Source organism: Dipodomys spectabilis, unplaced genomic scaffold (genome assembly GCF_019054845.1).
Source record: "Dipodomys spectabilis isolate Male_0828 unplaced genomic scaffold, ASM1905484v1 ptg000095l, whole genome shotgun sequence".
Classification (NCBI taxonomy): Eukaryota; Metazoa; Chordata; class Mammalia; order Rodentia; family Heteromyidae; genus Dipodomys; species Dipodomys spectabilis.
Genome location: NW_024870772.1, coordinates 42905423 through 42924291, shown reverse-complemented (window position 1 = coordinate 42924291; position 18869 = coordinate 42905423). Strand labels below are relative to the sequence as shown.

Below are 18869 nucleotides of genomic sequence, written 5' to 3'. Positions count from 1 at the left end.
GGAAGAAGAAAGCCTCTCCTTTCTCCAGGTGCAGAGTATGACATTCACATGGCCATGACCTGTGGGATGAATGAGAGCCTGTGTGCCCACAGCCAGTCTGTGACATCTGCCAGCATGAACTGTGTCTTTCACCTTGACCAGAGACTGTACCCAAGCACAGCAGCTTTACTCAGCTGTCAGCTTGCTGGGCTCATCTGAATCCATGCATAGCATGTGACCAAGTGCCAGGAAGCTGGCACAGAAAGGAACAAGACAGCACAAGGAAGGGGAGTCTGGAAGGACCCCTTGTACCTCCACTAAAGGAGCAGCTGGGAATAGGCCCAGCACATCCAGGCTCTGTCCCCACAGATCCAGCTCCTCCTGCCTTGGCTCTGTCCATTTCCTCCTGGCAAGGTCCTGAGAAAGGGGTTCTTCCTTGGGGAAGAATCAGGCCCAGGAAGCAAGTCCACCAATTTACCATAAAATGAAGCAGTCACAGGAGACCTGCTAGAGGAGATCAGACCTGTGAGCATTAGCAGCTGCCTGTGGGAGTCTAAAAGCTGCACCAACCAGGCCAACCAGTGGGATGAGACCCCTGCCTTATAGTCAGTGTCTTGTCTCTTCCTAAACTTCCAGGCCAGATTCAGGCCTCTGTGGGCTAAAGGGAACAGTGTCCCAGCACTCTGGGACATTCACTGCCCTGTCCTCAAGTGCACAGATGAAGAACTGCATCTCTGCTGCCGCCTGCTGGGTACAGATGAGGACACCTTGGCCCACTCCATATTTGATACCTCCTGCTTAAGGTGTTCAAAATATAGCTCAGAGAAATGGCCCACATCAAGAAGAAAGGCTGGTGGGAGGCTGGGAAGGTGGCTCAGTGGTAGAGTGCTTGCCTTGCATGCATGAGGCCCTCAGTTCGATTCCTTAGCACCACATAAGCAGAAAAAGCTGGAAGTGGGGCTGAGGCTCAAGGGTAGAGTGATAGTCTACAGCTGAAGAGCTGAGGGACAGCGTCCAGGCCCAGAGTTCAGGCCCCACGACTGACAAAAAAAAAAAAAAAGGAAAGAAAGGAAGGCTGGTGGTTCTGAGAAATGACTAAGGAGCCACAAGAAGGGACCACAGGGGGTATTGGGAAGTTGGAGGGGTGGGGGAGGACCGTAACAGGAACAGTTTTGATGAGACAATCTTTGGAGGTAGGATTTTTTGTTTTTTTTTTGTGTGTGTGTGCCTGCACTGAGGCATGATCTCAGCCTAGGTGCTGTCCCTTAGCTTTTTTGTTCAAGGCTAGCCCTCTACCACTTGAGCTACAGCTCCACTTCTTGGCTTTTTGCTGGTTAATTGGAGGTTTAAAAAAAGTCTCAGACTTTACTACATGAGCTAGCTCTGAACTCTGATCCTTAGCTCTCAGCCTTTTGAGTAGCTAGGATTACTGGGATGAGCCACCAGTTCATGGTTGTCTTATTTGTTTGCCTATTCTCCTGGTCATGCTCCTACATGACCCTCAGCCACCTTCTTAAGAGATAGTATGTCTGGGTTCCACAAAGGACTGTGGAGGTCAAAGCCATGTACATGGCTACCCTCCTCTTCCCTCTCTGACACATGCCATAAGTCTGTCTCTCTTCTCCTCCAGGCTCAGAGAAGAGAAGTCCCAACATTTCCAAGATTAGCTCATTTATTTGCCTTGAACACTTTCCCTTCATCTCTGTCCTGAAAAACGTATTGTTCAGCTTTTTGCAGCTCCCCATCTTTAGCTAGCCTTCCTCCACCACCTGTCCTGCTCTAGATCGCACCTGTGGTACCCTTTCCTAGCCACAGTCTTTCTTTCCTCTCCATTTTTTGCAACTTATGCATGTACTCTAACTCACTTTAAAGCAATCACTTCACTCAGCTCCATATACGAAATCATAAGTGTGGAAGATAAATCAAGACCATTTCAAATTGCAAGGGATAGAAACACATTTCAAATTAATTTCATATATACATATACACAAACTTACACTTATGTGTGTGTGTTTGTGTGTGTTCATCCTGTTGTTGGAGACCAGAGTTAAGGTGTGTGTGTGTGTGTGTGTGTGTTCATCCTGTTGTTGGAGACCAAATCCACTGGCAGAGTTAGGGTGTGTGTGTGTGTGTGTGTGTGTGTGTATCCTGTTGTACACTCTTTGGGGGAAATCTTTTTTTTTTTTTGGGTCCGGTCGTGGGGCCTGAACTCTGGGCCTGGGCGCTGTCCCTCAGCAATTCAGCTCAAGGCTAGCACTCTACCACTTGAGCCATAGCGCCACTTCCGGCCTTTTTCTTTTTGCTTATGTGGTACTGAGGAATTGAACCCAGGGCTTCAGGCATGCAAGGCAAGCGCTCTACCACTGAGCCACCTTCCCAGCCCCGGTAGCACAGTATTCTATTGTATCATTGTACTATACCAATCCCCACTGGCTCCTAGTGTATCATTTTTACAAAATGAATCCTCTCTAAGTATTATAATAAAAATTGTGCCCATCCATGATTATTTCCCTCTATGCAAGCCTTTCCCTTCACTCATCTTTCTGAAGTTTACTGTTACCCCCGTGCCATCCTGGCAGCACTGTAGAGAGTGTCTTGCCTCCAGGTTATTCAATTGCTTCTCTACTCTCTTACTTCAAACTGGTAAACCCCCAGTCCTCTTCTTCTTGGCTTCTCTTTCTGTTTTCAGGTAGTTCTTCATGTACCTCATATGTGTTTTAACCACTCGCTCAATTTCCAACATTATTATATGCACCATAATCCCAAACTCATCACAATTCCTACCAAATGGACTCACCCCAAAACAGATTCCCCTTGATGTTGGTGTTACTCAGTTTTTAAAAAATTATTACTGTGACAAAATACCTGAGCAACACAATTAAAAGAGGATAAAAGTTATTGTGGCTCACAGTTTCAATAGTCTCAGTCCAGGGTCAACTGACTCCATTGCCCTTAGGCTGGTGGCAAGACTGAAACATCACAGAAAAAGGACTTTTCAGAGGAAAGCTGGTCCCTTCCTGGTAACCAGGAGGGAGAGGAAGAGAGGAATCGGGGAGAGAAGGATAGGGGGAGAGAGAGAATGTACCTGGCGGCAATGGCTCCCCCCACCCCCAGCCTCCACCACCCACACACATTTTTTATCCCATCTAAGCCCCTATGGGATGGTAAGGCTCACATTAGCCTCTTGTCCCAGTCCTTTCTTCTCCTGGCTTCTCATCCTCTGTGGGCTGCTCCAACCGTCTCATCACCCTCCTCGTTTCTTACTTTGTGCCAACCACTAGCCAATCAATTTCCCTTTGCTCCCTCCACTCACTATGCTGAAGGACTGTCCACAGTGGTGCTGGAGGCTAGCCCCCAAGACCCCCGTGGTATCACCCTTCCAGACAACCTGCTTTTCCCTCTCTCTGCCTGTCGATGCTCCCACCACCCATCTCCAGCTCCCAAATGAATACCACCTCTTTGCCCTCCCATCCGCCCTTCCTTCCCTCCCCATTTCTGTGTCCCAATCCATGGAACCCAAAATGGATTTAGTTCTCATTTGAAACACCTCTGCACCAATTCCTGCATCAATGCTGCCCTCTGATGGCTAATAATGTTCCTTAGTGCGGGCCTTTCTTTAATGGGGTTCCTTACTTGGATGGGACAGAAGTAATGCACTGAGCTGATGATTGAGACAGACATCACTAGCGGGTAAAATAAAGTCCTGAGACAGGCCACAGTCTGGGCTAAATCTAACTAGGGTTAAATGTGATCTCAAGCCAGAATCTCAAAACTGGCCGACTAGTAGTGAGCTAGTCTGGCATGTTCCAGGCCCTGGATTTGGTCTCCAACAACAGGATGAACACACACACACACACACAACAACAGGATGAACACACACACACACACACAAACAACAACAGGATGAACACACACACACACACACCCTAACTCTGCCAGTGGACGCACGGGTTCAGGCATTCCACCTCCACAAAGGCCTTTACCTACCTAAAAATCATGCGTACCTGAAATGGGCGCATGCGCACGTGGCCACTTTGGCAGGCCTTGAGGTCACAGGAAGACACGAGGGCCCTGAGCGAAGCAAAGCTCGAGGCGGAGGAGGAAGGACCCCACGGGGTGGGTCAGGGAGAAGAGAAGGATACGGGGCCAGAGAGACAGAGAGGACAAAGGGACCCACAGAGGTGCGGGCAGAGGCTTGGAGTACAAGGCCCAGGTCAAGACAGACAAACCTGAGGGAACCAGCCTGCGAGCTGAGGACGCAGGAATCTCAGAGCCCCGGATGGATGTCTCTCGCGGAAGCTGTTGGGATAGAGAAGGGCGTGGCCCCCGGGAGTGGAGGGGCTTCCGGCGGGTGTTGGTTAGGAAGATGGCTTCCTTTGATTGGGGGAGTTCACGTCAAATGAGGACACAGAGGCCCCACAGGCTTTGAAGTAATGAAATCAATGGAACACAGGAGACTGGGGGTGGGGGGGGGGCTGGGGGTGGGGGTGGGGGTGGGCTCTGCTTTTTTGAATGCTGGAGAAATCCATGGCTTAGCAATGTCACCTAAGTTCTCAATAATTTAGAAGCAATTAACTTTTTTTTTCCTCTCTCACATGTGTAAAGGTCGCCTAACCTATGCTGAGGGTCCAAGGGGAAATATGCAGGTTTCCTGAGGCCTGAGGTCAGAGATGGACCAAGGACATTTTTACCTTATTCTGCTGAACCTGACATCAAGAATGGAGTGGCACAAGCCACCTGTTGATGAGAGGGACTTGCAAAGCCATTTGGTGATGGATGTAACTACAGGGAAGATGAGAACTTGTGAGCATTGATGCCCTACCATAGGAAATAAGCAGAGTAGATAGTAAGACATCAAGAGAGGGAAAGACAGGACAAAAGTTATGGAATATTGTAGAAAAAAAAAAAAGACCCTGACGTTGGAGCAGGAAGTAGGTTTGTATCATAGTGCCACCTTGAGAAGTCATTTTAAACTGTTATTCTATCTCCCAATCTGTACAGTGGACATACCTCTACTTTGTAGCATGCCAAGTGCATTACTATTGTGGTATGGAAATTAAAGATAAAATATAATATTTGATTTAGGTACTTAGGCCATATAAAACTTAAAAGTCTCTGTTTATTAATAATAGATGATTTTGTAACTTTGTTTTTGTAATTGTAAAATCAAACTATAACTCTGCTTCTGCTACTAACTGAACAAGTCACTCCCATCTTTTGTTCTATTCCCTAAGCTTCCCATCAACAAAAGACCCTGCAGACCATTGGCCAAAATGGACAAAGAGCCCAACGGAGCAGGCTTGAGTCCTCTCCCTCTCCCCCTTCCGGCCAAAAATGCTTAAAAGCTGATACGGATTGGCACTCAAGGCAGTGCCCTGAGATCCCAACCTCGGGTACAGTCCTGACACATCAGCTGTTTGTTCTCTCACTCAAAATTTTGTTTTAACAACAGCTCATCAGTGGTTTTGGGGTCCTACTGTCTATTGATTTCTGGACAATACAATACTATAATATGCAAACCTGTGCACATTGCACAGCCAGCTTTCAAGAGAGGTGAGAGGTTGTCATGGGACAGTGGAAACAGTGGCCGGTTTCAAATACTGGAGGACATTCAAGTGATAGAGGATGATACACAAAGAGCTCTGTGTTCTAGTTGAAGGACCAAGGATGGAAAGAGGGGATTAAGGGGGGGGGAGGGCTGTTCCACAAAAAATATTTAATAATGAGAACAATTCTGATGTAGCTTTAGGAGATAGTGATTTCTTCCTTGCTGGGGCATTAGAGGCCAGCTGACTGACCTTTTGCATTTGAGGGGAGATGAAAAGATACCCCCACCAATGGGGGGTGAGTGGATTGATCAGCTGCCCTTGACCAAGAGCTGTCTACCAAGTGACACCCTCTCCCACCCCTGTGAGATTTCTGTTGCCGTTGGAATTTTTAGGTGGTTCAAATGGCATGAGATATGGATATTAAACCTCTGGTAATGCTCAGGACATCTGTTATAATGGAACATGATTGTACCTGAAATTGAAATATCCTTAGAGTTTTGAAATCCATGGAGGCACCATCAAAGCTGACAAATGAGTCTTTTTTTTTTTTTTTAAACAAATGAGTCTTATTATTAGCCAGCCGGAGACTACCTCAGAACTAAGAGCAGCTGTGCCCTTCCATGGGGCAAAACTGGCCAGAACCACATGCAGGTGACAGTTTAGCAAGCAAGCAAGGTGATTTACAGAAGCTCAGAGATCATTGGAGTGGGAATATTCTTCAGCTCTGGTCAGGACCTGGCAGATAACATTCTGCCAACACAGCTGGAGGCTAGAGCTTTGGGACTGGTGGGGGAGGGAGGTTGACAAGAAATGGAAAACTGGGTTCTTACAGAATGCCTATAGTGACCCTGCAGATAAACACCTAAACTAGGTGATCTGTGAGTTGCAATCATTAGGGTCCAAATTCCTGTTCCTTTTTTTTTTCTTTTTCTTTTTTCTTTTTGGTTTGTCTTGCTTGAACTTAGGGCCTGGGTGCTGTCCCTGAGTCTCTGTGCTCAAGACTGGTACTGCACTCTGCCACTTGAGCCATAGTACCACATCTGGCTTTTTCTGAGTAGTTTATTAGAGATGAGAGTCTCTCAGACTTTCCTGCCTGGGATAGCTTTGAATTGTGATCCTCAGATCTCAGCCTGTTGAGTAGCTAGGATTACAGGCATGAGCCACCAGCCCAGCTCGCCTGTTCCATTTTTAATCAAACCTTTTTCTTTATCTGCCTAACTGAAAAAGTACTTGATTTCCAACTAAACCAGCAGTCACAGCACGTAATATTATTATCTAAATAGTAAAATTATATTGAAAGTTTTATGAAAGTCTTACAAGCACATGATGAACCTGTAAAGGGTTTTCAGGTACATCAATCCATTATTCTACTGAAGAAAGTGAGCCAATTATCCTTCATGGAGACACATTAGCTATGCAGTTAATAAGTCTAATGCTGCCAAGGTTCAGGTCAGTGCCATAGCTCTTGCCTAGAATGCAGAAGCCCTGGGACACCTATTGATGACTGAAAAGGTTTGTTAGAGAAAACCAAGCAGTAGTGATTTCTCTCCCCTCCCCATCACCAGTACTCATGTCTTCTTGATTCATACAAGTCATGGCGACTTTTCTTCTAACACATAAAAGATAAATCTTAACATTTTCAGAAACACACGTTTGAGCAGCAAAGACATTTTCCAGAACACCTCAGATTGATCAACTAAAATATAGACAACTACAACTTCTTAGAAGACACCACCAACTTCAAGGTGAAAGCCCTGGGCTGCCATTACAGCAATAAGTATGAGGAAGACGAAAACTTCCATGAGAGGTGATGGCCTAAGAGACATCCCATCACTATGTATCCTTTCTCAGGAATCTCCCAAAAGAAGAATCTAGAAAAAAGTGAGAAGACATGGATCCTGGGAAGGAGAGGATGAGAAATGAAGAGATGCATAAGAAGAAAGAAGGCCCTCCCCAGTGGTTTATAAGAGACTCCCAGAAGACATGACTAGACACAGTGACTGCCTAGTAACTGTGTAACCAGTTCAGCCTAGGGATGATAGGAGGACTCAGCAAGGAGACTCTCAAGGGGAATCATTTCATCACTCAAGGCTACACTTGTGTCTTCTAGTGATCTGTGAGCATCTTGAGATGAGAGGTACTCCTTATACAGCTTATCTTTAGGATCTAGCCAGTGTCTAGCAGTCACCCACAAGTCAATAAATGTTTGTTGAGTGCCTATTCTGTGACAGTTCGAGAAATACTAACTTACCACTTCCTCATTATAGTTTTCTACAAGTGTGTATTTCTTCTAATATTCCATTCAAGAGCCAACCCACAAATCCATAAATGTGGGTATACATATATATATATATATAATATTAGGCATTGAAGTCTTATAAAATATTTTCTGATTTATAAACTATTTGGCGTAAACAAAATATTAAAATCAACAGATTCAAGCATATATGGTCACAATAATAAAGCAATATCAGAGCTGGGGGTTGTGGATCAAATGATAGAGTGTCTGCCTAGCAAGCAGTCTCAGAGGTGTTTTTCTTTCTTTTGTTTTGGGCAGTACTGGGATTTGAAGTCAAGACTTCAAACTTGCTAGGCAGTAACTCTTCCATGCATCAAACCCCTAACCTTTTTAGTTTTAGTTATTTTTCAGGTAGAGTCATTTTTGTGAGGGACTAGCCTCAGACCTTGATCCTCCTAACTATAGCTTCCAGCACCCCACATAGCTGAGGGCTCAAACATGCATGACCATACTTGGTTTCTTGGTTGAGATAAGGATCTTGCTTTTTACACAGGCAACCTTGAACCATGTTTCTCCTGATGTCTGACTCCTAAGTAGTTGGGATTCCTGAACAGTTGCTGAGAATCTCAGTCTTTATATTGACAAATATTATATTGACAAATATTAAAAAGTAGCTTAAATATTGTTTAACAAATTATCTGTAAAGTCAAGTTATCTGTAAAGGTACACATACACCTCCTTAGTTCATTTCCTATACAAGTGTGTTTATGGTTTCACTCAGCTTTGCAGTTTTGAAACTGTGCCTTCTATGGAACATGTTGATTGCCCTGAGTGTAAGTCTAAAAATTGATAGGAGGCCCAGTGAGGCCAGATTAGGCTGTGAGAAGATGGGGGACAGAAGTTAAGGCAAACCTAAATACCTTAGGGGTATTTCTCATGATGAGACATTCCTCAGGCCCACAGGCTTCCCTCCCTCCCTAGCAAAGTACAAAACATATTCTTCATATGTGGACTAATTGTCTGAATGTTCCTCAGCAAATAAAAGAGAAACCACAAAGGACAACTTAAGATGGATCTGTCCACTTTCAGAACTGAGTATTCTTGGGGTTTGCAAATGTTCTTATTAAAGGCCTTCCTTTTGAAGGTCAAAATCACAAGACACACAGTGTTAATCAAATGGAAGGCAAAGTTATGGGGGGGGTACCATAAAAGTTTATTAGTGGAACTATAAAAAGTCTGGTTTCAGTATTCTGCACTAAAATATTTCTTTTCTGTTCGTATCATGACTAAATTTGAGGCTTATCATTAGTCCTCTCAATTGTTGGATGCAATGTGATGGCCTAGGTTTGTAATGCTAGCTACTTAAGACTAAGAACAGAAGGATTGAGGTTTGAGGACAGCTTGGGTAGAAAAGTGTTTTGAGACTCCATCTAAAAAATAAGCAGCAATAATGCAAGGATGGAAGTATGGTTCAGATGGTAGAGCACCAGCCCAGGAAGTGGTAGGCCCTGGGTTCAAACCCCAGTACCAAAAGTAATACCAAATAGTAATATTGTCTATGGCTCCTCCTCTAGCTCCTCCTCCCCAAAGCAGTGACAAAGCTGGAAGTCAATGAGAGTATATATCAAAATAGTTCAGAAAAGATGTATACCACCCACAGTATTTGGAAGGCTGAGTAACCCTGGAGGGTGAGAATTGAAACTTTATATAGGAATAGTCCCTATCTTCATGTCTGTAAAAATAAAATGGTCACACTTAGAAAAAGTAATAGATCTGCAAGGGGCATTTATTAAAATTTTATTTTAAGGAGCTTGGCAATGTACAGGATCTTTGACACTCTATCTAAATCTAAAGAGAGATCTGTAGGTAACTTCCTGTCTTCTTTTTCTTCTTGTCCATTGTGGGGCCTGTACTCAGGGCCTGGGCACTGTCCCTCAGCTCTTCAGCCCAAGGTTAGTGCTCTACTGTCTGAGCCACAGCGCCACTTCTGGCTTTTTCTGCTTATGTGGTGCTGAGGAATAGAACCCAGGCACTTATGCATGCAAGGCAAACATTCTACCACTGAGCCACCTTCCCAGCCCCACTTTCTGTCTTTTTAAGATTAAGTCAAGTAAGAGAGGAACAGGTCATGAGAAATATGCTGCTTCTTGTCTTAGCAATATATTCCTTAGAAAAAATTTAAAGTTTTTTCTTTGAGTCTACGATGGATTAGACCAAAGGACAAAACTGTTTTGAGTAATAAGTAATAAATAATAGACAGAGCCCTGAGCATCAATGATAAGAGATCATGAATATGTCCTTCATTATCCAGAGCTCTGTCACTATGTGAAGCTAGTACCTAAATCCTCATTATACAGAGGTCTGTTACCATGAAAGGCTGTCTCTCAACCCACACCTGCCACACATTTTTCATGGCCCCTGCTTCAGGTCTGGATTCTGTTTAACTTGTTTTAGAGCAGGAAAGACATTTATAATGGTGGACATAGGGAATGAGTTCTGGAACTATCAAGAACTTAGTATAGAAGAGCTAAGGTGTTGAACAACTGATGAATAAGTACAAAAAGACACACACATTGGAATATTACTCAGCCATAAAGAAAAGTGAAATATAGCCATTTGGAGACAAATGGAACTAGAAATCATTAAATTGAATGAGATAAGCCACACACACACACACACACACACACACACACACACACACACACACACACACCCAAGTTCTTACTTATTTGCAAAACCCTAAAAGGCAGGGGAGGGGAAGAGACTGAGGGTGAAGAGGATAAAGATACTCTCTGATTATGAAGACAGCATAATGAATCCCACCAACATTGCATGAAAAAGAAGACAGTGAACTTGCTCAAAGAACATTGCTCACACACATGACATTTCCACAATGAAACTCTCTCAAGTTATTAACATTCTTGCTCTAAAAAACATGCTGGAGTCCACCCCTAGCTAGGATACAGATATGGAGTTAGGTAAAAGATGCTGGTTAGCAGCCACATAGGTCTTCCTCAAAGCACAACAGCACAGCCTATCCATCCTCCAAGACTCTTCTTCAATTGACAGCCCACAGCACGGGAGCTCTTTGGTAAGGGAAGCTGCTGAGTGCCCCCACTGCTTTCCAAAGGCCAGTTTAACTAGGCCACTTTCTGTAATCCAATCAAGATTGCATACTACATTCAGAACCCTTCAGAAAATGAATAGCACTTTTTTTTTTGGCCAGGTCTTGGGCTTGAACACCGGGCCGAATGCTGTTCCTGAGCTGCTTTTGCTCAAGGCTATGGCTCTACCACTTGAGCCATAGAGCCACTTCTGTTTTTTTTTTTTTGTTTGTTTGTTTGTTTTGTTTTTGTTTTTTTTCCTGAAGAGTTTATTGGAAATAAGAGTCTCATGGACTTTTCTGCCTGGACTGACTTCAAACCGTGATTCTCAGATCTCTGCCTCCTGAGTAGTTAAGGTTACAGGCATGAGCCACCGGTGCCTGGCTGACTGGCACTATTTGAAGAGTACAACATCTGGGGGAAAAAATCCAGTATGCTTACTCTGAAACTTCATCAACAATCTAGAAGATATACTAAATGTGTAAATATATTCTCTCAAAAATAGAGATGAATTTTTTATTTTTCAAGTTTCATTAGAAAAACTTAAGCCTCTTTAGTGCATAGGTTTAGGAGACTTAAAAAAAAAGAACCGTACATCTAGAAGCAAACATTTATAACCATCTCTGGGTTTTATGCTATTAATCTTCTTGCAATGAAACATTGAACAAATGGTGATTCTCTCACTACAGAATGATCCAAATTGCATTTGTGTATTATGTAGCTTTATGAAGAAATTGCACTCTAATAGATGTGTATTTGGCTTTTCAATTTAGGTGGATAAGGCCACCAGACAGAGTCCATCAAGGGCAACAAAAGCAGCAAGTTTTCTCTTTTAGTACAATCATGGTTACAAATTATGTAAAATAGAGGTTCATCATAAAGTTTTAAGGTACAAGAAGGGAGGCCACAGACAAATTCACAAGACATCAAATTAATTCCACATTGTTATTGAACTCTGTGAAACCCTGTGAAACCCAGAGATGAAGTTGTTCTTTATTTTTTTAATTTTTTTTTTTTTTTACTGTAAAGGTAATGTACAGAGGGGTTACAGTTACATAAGTCAGGTAATGAGTATATTTCTTTTTTGAAGTATCATCCCTCCCTTATTTTCTCCCAATTTTCTTCCTCCCAACCCTTCTTCCCCAAATTGTATAATTCATTTACTACATAGTGTCTAATGAGTCTCAGTACTGAATTAGTTCACCCTTTGTCCCACCGTTTCAGTGTTTTCCCTTCCCCTCCTCAAATCAGAGAAACTTATATAGAAGACAAAGGGTACAGAGATCAAAAACAGAGACAAAAAGGAAACAATCCAAAAAACAACAAAACAAAAACCCAAAACAACAAAAAAAGAATAAAAAAAGAATTGCAAACAGTACAAAAAACAAAAACAAAACAAAAAACAACAACAAAAAAAACCCATAGTGCTTCCCTATGACCCACCAATCCCACTCCTGGGCACTTATCCAAATGACTACAAACCAGGCAGGCTGTACTAAAGCCACCAGCACAACCCTGTTCACTGCAGCATAATTTACCATAGTTAAGAAATATCGATCCATATGCTCCTCAGTGGATGAATGGATCTAGAAAATGTAGTGTATATGCACAATGGAATTCTATGCTTCCATCAGAAAGAATATCATGGCCCCATGAAGGAAATGGAAAGACTTGGAAAAAAAAATTATATTAAGCAAAGTAATCCAGACACAAAGAAACACAGGCTACCTACTTTCCCCCTTTGTAATAATGAAAATGTGCCTATAAATCTACAAGTAAACCTAATGGATAGTAAAAAAAACAAATAATTACACTTGGATATGATTAATTATATAGCACTCCAAACATTCACACAGTGAGACCACAGAAGGATATTCTTAGGAGAGGATCAGCTGGGCTCAGTAGCTATGTGCGTATGATCTTATAAAATAATGCTTATTGAAATAAACAGTAGTTCTTAAATACCTGTGCTTGGATCCAGGTTCACTAGGACACTTCAGTATGCTTCCAACTGGCTCATCATCAACTTCCCATTGTGTTCATAGGCCCAAAATAGTGAGCTATTGGAGGCGAATGTTTCAATCATAGTAGGTTTCAATCCAGAATATAGGGCTATTATTCTAGAAGACAAAAGGGCAATTGAAGACTGTAACAATCCCCTTCTTAGGGATAACCATACACAGAGTAGAAACGTGTATATATAAATCCAGACAACAGTGCTATAAAAACCCAAAAGGTGAAGGAATTTATTTCCAGGTACTCATAAGTAAAATAGTCAAAACAAGACCAGTATCAGGCCTTTTGGCAAAGGTGATTCATGCTAGGGCAATACAGATCATTTCCATGCCTGGCTAATTCCTGGAAAATGAATGGGGCGGTACCAAGTCCTACCATGGCCAGGAAAAGGTAACTGTGGAAATGACAGCAAGAGTACTAAAAGTGAAGGTGGAGCTGTTTCTAGTGTTAGTGCTGCCCAACAGGGCTATGAGGATGATTTGGATAAGGGAAGCATGCATATTTTGTAAAGTTTTAAAACATAACACATGGTTATGGAAGACAGGGTTACTAGTTATATACAGATATTTATGTTCTATTGGGGGCATGAATTAAACAACTTTGTATCTGCTCTTATGTTCTGTTTTATAAACCAAAATGAAGATGCTCCCCTTCCCCATTAGCATGGGGGGATTTTTTTGTTGTTGTTGTTGTTGTGTTGTTCCACTACTGGGGCTTCAATTTAGGGCTTGGTTGCTCTCCCTGAGCTTTTGTGTTCAAAGTTAGCACTCTACCACCCTGAGCCACAGTTCTACTTTCTGCACTTTGCTGGTAAGGTGGAGATAAGAATCTCAGGAACTTTACTGCCCAGGCTGGCTTTGAATTAAATTCCTCAGTTCTCAGACTTCTAAGTAGCTAGGATTACAGGTGTGAGCCACCAGTGCCCAGCCTTAACCCAATTTTTAAAATGTATAAGCTGCAAGATGAAGAGGTTTTCAGATTCCATAAGGTTGATTTCTACACAAAAATCATTTGAAAGCCATTAACCTCCTGCCTGCCTAATTCTAACAGTTAGAATCTAACAGTGAGTTACCTTCAGAAGCTACTTGCTCATTTCTGACTCCAGACATACCATCAGTAAGGATGCTGAATGTTCTTTGAAACCCTTATTGGATCTCTTAGAGATCATCTTCTGATAGAATCTCTAATTTCTAAGGGCAAGTGATGATACTGTAAATCACAGGAAGCCCACACCTTCAACAATCCTTTTAGGATATTTAGAACAGAAGATCATGCCAGGTACCTGGCCCAAGTGTTAAGGATCAGTTGACAGGACCAACAACAAAATAACCAATCAACTGAGTACACCTAATCTGCTTCTGCACTCAGCACACTCACCTTCAATTTTCGAAACACTAAGAAAGGTTCCAACAAATCCTCCCTGAAAGCACTTGAATTCTCTATTTGATACAATCCACTGGGTAGACAGCCATCAAAGACAGAGCCTAAAAGAGAAAAATAGTAAATGATGTTTTATCTTAAGTGGTATTTACAGAGGTCAGTGGAGCAATGGTACAGACAATACAATTCTTTGAGAAAACTGTTGAAGGTCACAAGGAAAAAGTTCCATGGGACATAAAGCCTCAGGAACAGTTGTTTAGTGTATTGCATTATGCTATATTTTTACACACACATAGTCATGCATATATGTGCTTTCAATTCCTGAAGTCAGGTATTGAATACAACGCATCTTGATCATTGTCAACCTTTCCATTATTCTCCTTCCTTCTCCCTTCCATCTCTACCTTGTAATTAGTTCAACTTTTACATAATATATATTGAATATAATGACTGCATTTGCTCACTCTTTCTCTCTCCATTCATGCATGCTCACTGCTTTTGTCTTTCCCCTAAACATGTTTCAGCTTCTTAATAGTCATCCTATCAGAGGATTTGCTATTAACTGACATTAAAAAAACCAACAACAAAACCCAAAACCAAACACACACACACACACACACACACACACACACACACACACCTGTAGGGAATGCTGGAGTCAAGTTGTGAGATATAAAAAGGGTTAAGAGATTGGTAAGCCATTGCAACAGCAATCAGAAGACTGAGAACTGGGTCTCTGGAAAGATCAAACAGTCTAGGCTCAAGTTTCTACCCTAAGTGTGAACTGCTTGGGCACCAAAAGTTTAAGACCTTCGAGATAAAAGTCTATATTAATGTTGGACTGTTTATTGCTTCCCTTCTTCCTAAGATACTGGAATCAATTAACATTTGTATGCATACTATGTCTCATGCTAACAAAGATAGATTGATACCCTCATCTCTACAGGTACCTGTAGTCACTTCCCTGACTCAACTGAATAAAAAGATTTGTTACCGGGATCTCAGGACTCAAAAGTCGCTGATGAGCTTTGGATCCCCTGATGCCCCCCTTTTCTATTTCTTCTCCTTTCTCAGTGTAGTGTGATGTATTATAGCCTTTTCTTTCCTTCCTTTTGAAAAGGATGATCTCAATGGGAGCTTGACTGGCCTTTTCTTCATCTTGGCAGTTTCACACTGTGGTACTTATAGTCTAACTTCCAACTCGCTCCTGTGCCCCTGCTTTGTGTGGGATTTGTGTGAACGTGCTCTGGGAGGGACTCTGGGAGGTTGCCTCCCCCAGCTCACCCTGGGGCAGGGCCAATATCTTGGATGGGGCCAATGCCAGGGTGTGTGTGTCAATGTCTGGGGGTGGGGCCTATGGTGGGGCTGGGCTATGCTTAATATAGACTGTAAGCAGGGCCTGAGCCTATGCTAGGGGCTCATTTACTTTGGGGGCGAGCCTCATTTACTTTGGGGGCAGGACCTATGGTGGAGTGGACTTGAGCTGGGGGTGGAGCTTACACTGGGGCATGGCCTGAAGGAAGGTTTACTCAGGGTTTTTGATGGCGGTCTCCTCCAACTTTTCTCAAGGAGACTCAGTTCTGTCTCCAGCGCTTTCCTGGGGGAAGATGTGGGGTCCTTCTCAAAGAGCTCCTGAAAGCCTGGGAGACCTTTAGGCCTGCCGGGTTGCCCCGCAGCTCTGTTCATCTGTGGAGCCCGCTGTCCTCTAAGCAGCCTTGGGAAGCCTCAGGACAGGAGGCGGCTGCTTGGGAGGCTTGGCCTCCAGGCCCGGATCGCTCTCTATTGGAGGGAGGCGGAGCAAATCGGGTCATCTTCACTGCTGTTTATGGACCTCTGCCTCCTGTCATTTGTCGGGCGTGGCTGAGTGGTGGAGCTGAGGGCCCCAGCTTAATAGGGCTTGCGTGTTTTTCAACGTATTTATTGAGATCCAGTTCATAGAACCTACAATTCACTCTTTTTGAGGTATCCAATTCAATATACTTTATTTGCATTTACAGACTTGGGAAGCTACCATTTAACATTAGATAAAACATTAGTTTTAGATACCTTTCCTCACTCCAGAAAGAAACCCGATACTCAGTACTAGTAATTTTCTTATTCTCTTCCTGACTCCCTGCCAGAATTTTAGGACAAACACTGAGGTATTTTTCTATGTCCTTCTGTGTTCTTATTCTGGACATTTCATGTAGCTATGGCATGGCTTGCTTTATGTAGCGTATTTTAAAAGTTCACCCACCTTAAAGTATGTATCTATCTATATATACTTCATTGCTTTTTATTGTCATATAATATTCTATTGTATAGGTATGCCCGTAGTATTAATGACTAATATTAGTATGAACTCTGCCAAACTACCTTTCCATCTTCTAATGCCTTCATCCATGTTTCTTTTAAGATGTTATAGTTGCAAGGAAGACTGGTCTTTATTTAGGGTTATCCTAGGTAATTTTTTTTTTTTTTTTTTTTTGTCAGTCGTGGGGCTTGAACTTTGGGCCTGGGCACTATCTCTCAGCTCTTCAGCTCAAGAGTGATAACTCTACCACTTGAGCCACAGCACCACTTCTGGTTTTCTGAGTGGTTTATTGGAGATAAGAGTCTCAGGGCCTTTCCTGACTGGGCTGGCTTTGAACCCTGATCCTCAGATCTCAGCCTCCTGAGTAGCTAATATTATAGGCAATCCTAGGTAATTTTTATTTGAGCCTATTGTGAATTGAAGTTCCTATTTAAACTTTTTAGTTATTAACCGTAACAAGTGGTATAGTGTTGGGAGCCAACTATCTCACTGGAACATCTTGAGGCTGTCCGACCTTTCCACCTTTTCACCTTGCCCTAAGCAAGCACCCTGCAGTTACTTCGGCCAATGAAAAAGCTTCCTTATTCCAAGCATATAAATACCCCTGTGTGAAAAATAAAAATTGGCAGCTTGATCAGAATCCTTGTCTTGCTGTCATTCTTGTGTCTCTTGTCCCTTCATTCCTTCTTGCTTAGGTTCACCGCCCTCACGAGCCTCTGACTAAGGAAGGAATGCCGTCCTCTGGGAAAACTTGGCCAAGTACGGTCTGAGATAGCCTCGACAGACCCCGCCGAGAGACAGATCCAGGAGGAGAGTGAGGATGACGCAAGGTGAGTGACAAGCAATCACATGATCTATTTCTGTCAGACCTCAAGGAGGCCTTCAAGACACGGGGAACGCGGGTTAAGAAAAAGGATTTAGAATTATTTTTCTCATTCATAGAGGACTTGTGTCCTTGGTTCTCCTTTGAAGGAATCATAGATGCAAAACGATAGCAAAGAGTAGGAGATTGTTTAACAGATTATTATGAAACCTTTGGTTCGGAAAAGGTTCCTGCTACCACCTTTTCCTATTGGAATTTGATTAATGACATTTTTAAATGTTCTCTATTTGATAGTGGAATTTTAAAACTTGTAAAAACAGAAGAGGAGGTTCTCCAACATGCCTCTCGGCCCCCTGTGGCTTGCCCATCGGGTGTATTAGATATGCCTGCTGGTCAATTTACTGAAAATCCCTGTTCAAAAATCTAAAACCTTCCCTCCCCCACAATGTAACCCCCGCTTTCACTATATTTGATGTCAGTATAACAAGTAGAGGAGATGGGGACAAACAAGTCGTTTAAGGATTCAGGTGGACCTGTTGCAACAATGAGAAGTACAAAATGTCATGTCAAAACCAGCATTACAATGTCGGTGGGGGGGGTGGGGGGTATGATTGGGTGGGAGGGAAGGGGGAGGCTGGGAAGGGAGGTGAAGGGTAAACAAAGGAGGAGGCTGCAATGCTTGGTAAGAAATGTATGCATTATCCTGCCCATGTAATTGTAACCCCTCTGTACAGTATGTTCTCAAATAAAATAAAATAAAATTAAAAAAAAAAAATCTAAAACCTCCCTAAAATATCTTGAAACTCCCTCTCAAAAGGTAGATGAACATTTTTATCCTGTACTCCAGGCTGCCCGATCCCCTCAGGATAATTTAAATCCCGAGGAGGAGGCCACCCTGGAAGAGGAGGCGGCCCAATATCATCAGCCTGATTGGCCCCCCTTACTCAGTCACCCCCTACCTCAGACTAAACCCTCTACCTCAAATACTCCTCATCCCTCCTATGCGCCCCCTTCCTTTTGTGGCCCGGCTCTTCAAGGGCCCACTGCCCCTCCAGATCCATATGTTTTTTCTCTCCCCGCTTTACCTAACCTGGCCCCTTTACGCGAGGCCCTTCAACATAGGCAAGAACACCTTCAACTTTTAAAAGAACTGCGGTCCCTTGATTATGAACTCCGCACACTGGCCTTGGCTGATACGCCAAAATCGCCTAATAAAATTAAGGTTGGATCACGCCATCAATCAGTCCTTGCCTTTCCAGTAACTGGGAGCCAGACAGATAGGATCTCAGAGGGTAAGGAGGACGAATCAGAAGAGGAGGAAAAGGAAGATGAGGAACAGGATACTGGGGATGAAGAGGAACAACCCACCCAGGGAAAAGGCCAATAAGAGTATAAGAGGCTTAGCCTCCAGTTTGTTGAAAAGCTTAAAAATGCATGTGCCCAATATGGCCCGACTGCCCCTTATACGTTAGCCTTGTTAGAAAAC

The 18869-nt window shown here is 43.0% G+C and overlaps 1 long non-coding RNA gene across 1 annotated transcript; it reads left to right on the top strand.

The window, feature by feature from the left end:
• LOC122112517 lies at positions 1 to 15761 on the top strand. Its single transcript, XR_006148232.1, has 3 exons — positions 1 to 82; positions 9438 to 9442; positions 15751 to 15761. It is a non-coding gene; the product is annotated as an uncharacterized LOC122112517 (long non-coding RNA).
• Positions 15762 to 18869: the final 3108 nt, after the last annotated feature.